At 30.4% G+C, this 6,687-nt stretch overlaps 1 protein-coding gene across 4 annotated transcripts in view; it reads left to right on the top strand.

Annotated features, from left to right (window-relative positions):
* Positions 1 to 6,687, top strand: part of LOC142340085 (short transient receptor potential channel 4-like) — a 63,848-nt gene that overhangs the window by 7,984 nt on the left and 49,177 nt on the right. The window contains exon 1 of one of the 4 annotated variants that reach the window (XM_075390544.1): positions 1,063 to 1,210. The exons of 2 other annotated variants lie outside the window; for them this stretch is intronic. The gene's annotated coding sequence lies outside the window, so the exon portion shown is untranslated. Of the gene's footprint in view, positions 1 to 1,062; positions 1,211 to 5,700; positions 5,977 to 6,687 lie in introns of those variants that run through there. One more of the 4 variants, XM_075390527.1, reaches the window with a different exon arrangement.

Raw genomic sequence — 6,687 nt, 5'->3', positions numbered from 1 at the left:
CATTTTTTTGAAACGTTTTGCTATTCGATTGAACATTTGTAGCACATTAAGTGTAAGATTTCTTCGGTATATTTGGAATTTAAACGTGAGAGATTATCCGTTTGTTCAGTATTTAAACATAGGGTTATCGCCGGTTTGTTTGGTATTGAAACGTAAGAGATCGTCGGTATGTTCGGTATTAGATGTAAGAAATTGTGAGTTTATTTTGCATAGGGAACTTTGATTTTTTTGCTTATAATGTAGTCAGACTTTGTGATAACTTTCTTTTGCAGGAATTTTAACCGCACTTCTTAAAGAAAAACTATGGAAAATGTGAAAAATTGTTGAAAAATCTTCTTTCTTCTGCTCATAATCAATTAAACAAATATATACTTACTTGTTATTTTTGAATTCAACAATGTAACACTCTTGTTGACATTTAAAAAGATTTCTGTTGATTAATTCTCATTCATTAATGCCAATTTCTTTTTTATTATAAAAACCGGACAAAAACGATTATGCCGCCTAAAAAATCATAGTAAACTTTTGTCGGGTTGGCTAGAAAGAAAACGACAATACCGACAATTTCTTAGGTTTCAAAACCGAGGATTTCTCGATTATGTACATATCATCCTATCCAATAATTTTCAGGTTTGAGTCTGACTCCTGATTATATAACACAAAAGTTGGAACCAATTATCAATTAATTTCGCAAATAATGTGCTTTACTTCGTCAAAATGCTGAGAAAGGGTTTTGTGATCAACATTGTCATGAAAGCTGTAATTTTATGTATGAGAAGAAGCAAAAACGACGAGAAGGCCAATCTTAAATCTTGTCTGAAAAAAGTTCTTCTTCTTCTTTTTGTGGAAGTTTCTGCTGCGTATTATTTTGCAGCACAATTGATTCCCTCATCCTCATACATACTTAATATTTAATAAGGTGGGAAACAGGATAATGCAGCTGGTCAATTTCACAAACGTGGCATCCAAGAATGTTTTTTTAAAAAATCTTTAGACTCAAAATTTTGTCAAAGGTGTTTTATGGCTAAGAAGTGTTCAATAGAAGACAAACTATAGTAAGACTCTTGAGAAAACTTCTTGATAAAATATTCTTAAAGTACTCTTTTCCTTCTGCTTCAAACTTTAAATAGTCGTCCTACATATTGTGATGGACAATTTTTAGACATAATAGCCACAAAGTGCTCGTGGAAAGCAAAACTCCCGTTTAAGGGTGAGTTGTGTTGGCTTCTTTGTTTGTTTTGTAGATTGACATTTTTTGTTCCGACCCACAACTATATCAACTGGTTTTCTCTGATCAGTCCATTTTGGCCGATCGATATATTGATTGTAGAGAGTTGCGAGTTGTATCATTAGAAAGCTCGTCCAGGTAGAATATAGAACAAAATAGATTTTTGTGATTTTCGTTTGTTTTCCACGGAGTTATCGAGGCTTATAATTTTGTGAACATCTGACTGATTTCAGTTGTTTTTTGTTCACATTTTCCGTATTTTTGCTCAATTTTTCGTCGCTGGTGCTTAAAAATATTCTGAAATTGGAAATGAAAGTGTTATTCTAAAGCTGTGCGTTGCTGTATTGCGATGTTTGTGGTTCGTTTTACAATCACAAGAATTTGGATTGCATTGATGTGCTCTCTCTTTTTTAAAGATCTGTTAACACTTCATTTCCTTTTTTTTCACGTCAGATATCAATTTAGAGAAGTGATTTTAGTTAAGCCGAAGAATTAAAGGGAGCGAGAAAAGCAGCAGTCTTGAAGCTCGAATTTTTTCAAACTGCCTTAAAAATGGAATCAGAAAGAGTAATTTGAAAACTTTTCTGTTTTTTGATTGGCAACGCGGCAATTTTGTTTTCTGTTTTCAGTTTTTTTTATTGATAGGTATCAATATATGCTCCAAAATGCGGCTATTTGCAATTGCTTGAATTCAGTGACATCCAGCTAATGCATTTTTCTACTTCGACATAATTTGTTGTCAAAAAGATTTTTTACTTTCTGATTTTTTGGCCTTGTTTTTTTATTTCTGTAGTCTCATCATAAAAGTTGTTAATGACGGTCTTATTGGTTGGTGATGGGGCTAATTGTTTTTTTGAGTTTCCTTTCCTAGTGGTTTTCATGACTTTGACACAATTTGTTCTTCAAAAATATTAATGATTTTTGAGTGTTTCGAGTGAGTATTTGTTGTACTTTTGTGATCTAAGTATTTATCTTACTAAGGACATGTCTGAAAGGTTACCACCAGTGACTATTTCAATTGGACTCAAGCGTTTCAGTTCAACGCCAATGTGTTCTCTGTGTTTTTCACTAATTGTTTTTAAGAAATATTATTGAGTTTTTGAGTTTTGCGAGCTTTTAATTGTTCAATCAGTTGTCTAACCACATAGTCTACTTAAATACAAGGCTCCTCTCTTGCTAAGGACACATCAAACAACTGATTTGTTTGTTTCAGTGAATACCTGTTGCTTTTTAAATCTTATTCGCTGCTCGTTTTCAAAACATTTTTTAAACTGCTGAGTTTTTCTGGTATTTGTGGAATTTTTTTTGCTTTATTTCATATGTCATGTCCCTTAATGTCACTGTTGACAGATCTTGTCCATTGCTAAAGATGAATTAGGGAATCCAGTTACTCGCTCCAGTTCAGCATAATCAATTTAAATATGAAAGAATTAGTTTAATAACAACTAACAATATTTGTAATAAATGTCCCTAAACAAAGGGCGGTCTGTGAATTAAGTTTAAACAAAGTTTATCATTTTATCAATTGGTTTTTTACAAAGCTTTTTTGATTGGCGTCGATAAAACTTTCACTTAAAGATTTACCTGTTTCTATCTGTATCATACGACATGTAAATTTTTTTCGGCGGCTACTCCGGCAATCTCCCGGCTAGGCGTTTAGGTTCAACGACAAAGCAGCTGTGTTTAATTAAAACTTTGGCCAAATATTTGCACATCCTTCAAAATTGTGTTTTTCTAAATCGAAAAGGCACCCTTTATGCTTCTATAGCACAATTTATATAAGCTAGCCTGAAGAAACAAAAGAAACATAGAAAAACAAAAAACTTTTTTTGAGAAAAAAGTATCAGCAATATCATGGCTAGTTTAGTTTTATCGTTTAGTTTTTACATAAAAAGTTTAATGTTTATTTTTGCTTTTTTTGTTTCTTTAAGTTAATTTATCAGAAGATTATCAAGCCGAAAGTATGTGCTCAATGATCGATCAATCCCATTTCCGGGCACTTGAGGCACAATAAACAATATTTTATGTACTCAGTTCAAACCTCACGGTTTTATTTGTTTTTGATAATCCGTGTTCTTTATTTGTTGTTATTTTCTAATTATATGACTTAGTCTCACTAATGACAGGTTCCATTTGCATGCTACAGGATGATCTGTTTAGAGTTTTTAGTTGAATTCGTGTTGTTTTTGCCTTTTATTCTGTTTGTGCTTTAATAAAATATTTTTAGTTTTCAACTTTTTTTGGATTTTCGAGATTTGTCCATTATTGAGTTTTTGTCTTGTCGCTTTACTACACTGCTGACAGATCACACATCACAATATTGGCGATAGAGAGGGCTGAATGGAAGCTAACTTTATCTAAGTGTCTAATTTATGTTTTTGAAGGCTTCTTACACCATTTTCTATCAAGAATTACTGTATCTGTTTTCATTTTTGCCTATCTTTTTGTTCTTTGTAGTCGTTTTATATATTTTGGGTAGTCACAGGCCTCAATTTCTTCCTATGGAGTCACAATTGAACCTATTTATTCGTTTGATCTGATAGCTAATGGTATTCACGTTTTCGAAATCGTTTTTTCAATAACTGTTTTCTTAACTTTGCAAATCTTAGTATTTCTTTAACTTGCTACGTAGTCTCAATAAGGACAAGCTCCATGTCTGTTTTACTGTAGTATAATTTAATTTGTGTATGTTAGGTTTTTATGTTACTTTTTTAAACATTGTTTAAGGTGTTTTTTTTAAATAATGGACATTGGGCTTTGGTCGTAATTATTGTCTTTTTTTGTTAATTGACTTGTTGTTTGTCTTTTCTCGTGAATGCAATATTTCACGAGTGGCAATATTTTAGAGAGGCATTATTCAATTCGGTGAATGGTTTAAGTTGAAAGCAATTTTTTATTCGTTCATCCCATATTTTCGAAAAAAAAATGTAAATTTTTGAAAGATTTCAATCTCTTCCTCAGTTGGAACACAATTTAGTCAAAAATTTGAATGAGCGGGGTTAGATTATCAGGTGGGAATGCACAATACCGGGCCAAAAAAATTAATGACTTTGAAATTTTTTTATTAAATTTTGAAAGGTGTTCAAAGTTGAAAGTTGGAATCATTAAAGTTGAAAGGTGTTCTTGTTTGTTGCTGTCACCTTTTTCTGCAGACATTATAGCGTCTTACAGTCTTGCTTGCATCCATGATTGCTTTTAAATGAAATTAGTCAGGACGTAAGTTCTGGAAACCTAATAAATTTTCAAACTCCAATCCATCTTATGTTGTTTCATTTGTGTTTCCTTTGAACAAATACTCTAATTTTAATGCAAAAAAATTGATATGGATGAAGAATTTGTTTGACATTACAACTTTTTATTATATTAAAACAATCATTTAATGATGTTCTCAATAGGTAGAAAATATTTTGTTTTCTTGAATAGCAAAAAAAATGAAATGGTTCCTTTAATGTGTTTTGTCTGATAGGTCAAATCTTCATATAGTATAATGATCCGGCTTTTTTCTCTATATCAAAAACGCCAGAGAAGCGGAAAAAACTTTTTCCGCGTATCTGACGATTTTGATTCTCTGGAAAGAAATAGTTCATAATATTTCATCTGAAGAGTTGATCTATCAGACAAACACATATTAAAGGAACCATTTTTCTTTGCTATTCAAGAAAACAAAATGTTTTCTAGGCTTTCAAAACGATTCTCGTTTGTCTTGCTAGTTTCTCAAAGTAGTATGTAGACTAGGTTACAGATTTTCGGCCATAAATTTCCGAATATATGATCTTCGCATGTTTCACTAACCTAGCTGAACGGTTCTCCATCTGACATATATAGCTTCATGTGGAAAAACTCGCATTATTTGGGTTTAAACCAGCTTCATCACAGTTCCACGAAAAGATCAATGTTGTTCTCTAGAACTTTTCGAAAAGATTAATTACGCAAATTGAAACCCACATTTGTGAACAGTTGCCGTCAATTTTTTCAAATGTATATTTTCTTCCAGTAAAAACATTGATGAAATAGTTTGTTCCCCTAGTCTTGTTGAATCATAATTAAAAAGACTATTATTAGTAATTTTTTTTAAAAAAAATTGCTGTTAAATATGTACTTGCTTTTTTTCTTTTCATAATTCACAATCGTTTGATTGTCAGCATGACTTTTGGGGGTGTCCAAATCCTTGTGTACATATGCTGAAGAATTTGCTCTTCTTTTTTCTCTTTGAACTTGATCCACGCTGAAATTAAACGAATCATTAGTTTACCAAAAATTTGTCCAAGTATGCTAGTGATATCTGTACACGTTGAAACACGAACTTACACGTAAATTTGATTTCTGGCATGGTATAATTATTGAATTTAGCTCCGCAGAAAGCTGGCATTTTAAAACTTGTTCCCACGTGTATCAACTTGAATGAGTTCACTGTTTGTTCTAACAAGTTCAGATCATGATCTTTCTTTATGTGCTGTTTTCATAGTAGTTGCTGAAACAATAGTTAATTTTCGCGTTTAGTTCGCTCAAGTAATAAATCACTGGCAGTGACTATTTAATCATGCTGAGCATCAGTCGGCATAATTTGCGACACAGTCGTATAACTTTGAAGGTCAAAGGCTGAATCACAGGAAAAAAGTTATTGAAATTGTTATTGGACTATTAATGCCATTTTGAGAACAACTTAAACACATCTCGCAGTTATTGTGAAAAAATAAATCTTTGAATATCAATATTTCCAGTTCAATATTTGGCGACCAATTAGAGTGGTAAGTGCGGAAAAATTAAAGGATACACTTTATTTATTAAAAGGTTGTGTTCACACACACACATATATTTTACATATATCTATATATATATATATATATATATATATATATATATATATATATATATATATATATATAGTTGCTGATTAATAATAACAATTGTTAGAATTGAATGTTAATTGTCAGTAAATGTTAATATTAAAATTAATTAATAATTGTAATAATAAAAATAAAATTTATAAACCTACAAAAAATCACGACAACGCAAACACATGCACACACACAGACACACACACACACAAACATATATATGTATGTGTCTGTGCAAGTGCCTGTGTGTTTGCGTGAGTGTATGTCTTTGTGCGTGTAAACAGAATAATTTGATAATTAAAAACTTCTATGAAAAAGAAATAAAATTAATAATTGTGACACTAATAATAATAACAGTAATAATAATGATAATAATAACAATAATAATAATAATAATAATAATAATAATATTAATAATAATAATAATAATAATAATAATAATAATAATAATAATATTGAAAAATAATAATAATAAGAATATAAAAATTAAAAAAATAATAATATTGACAATAACATTAAAAGTATTTAAAATATTTGTAACAAATTTTTTTCCGTCTGATTTTGGGGATATATTATTGTTAACATCATTACTACTATTATTATTGTTATTATTGTTATTAA

Source organism: Convolutriloba macropyga, chromosome 1 (assembly GCF_964194025.1).
Source record: "Convolutriloba macropyga chromosome 1, txConMacr16.3, whole genome shotgun sequence".
Taxonomy (NCBI): domain Eukaryota; kingdom Metazoa; phylum Xenacoelomorpha; order Acoela; family Convolutidae; genus Convolutriloba; species Convolutriloba macropyga.
Note: the sequence above shows the minus strand (reverse complement) of the source record. Positions and strands in the feature narration are given on the sequence as shown.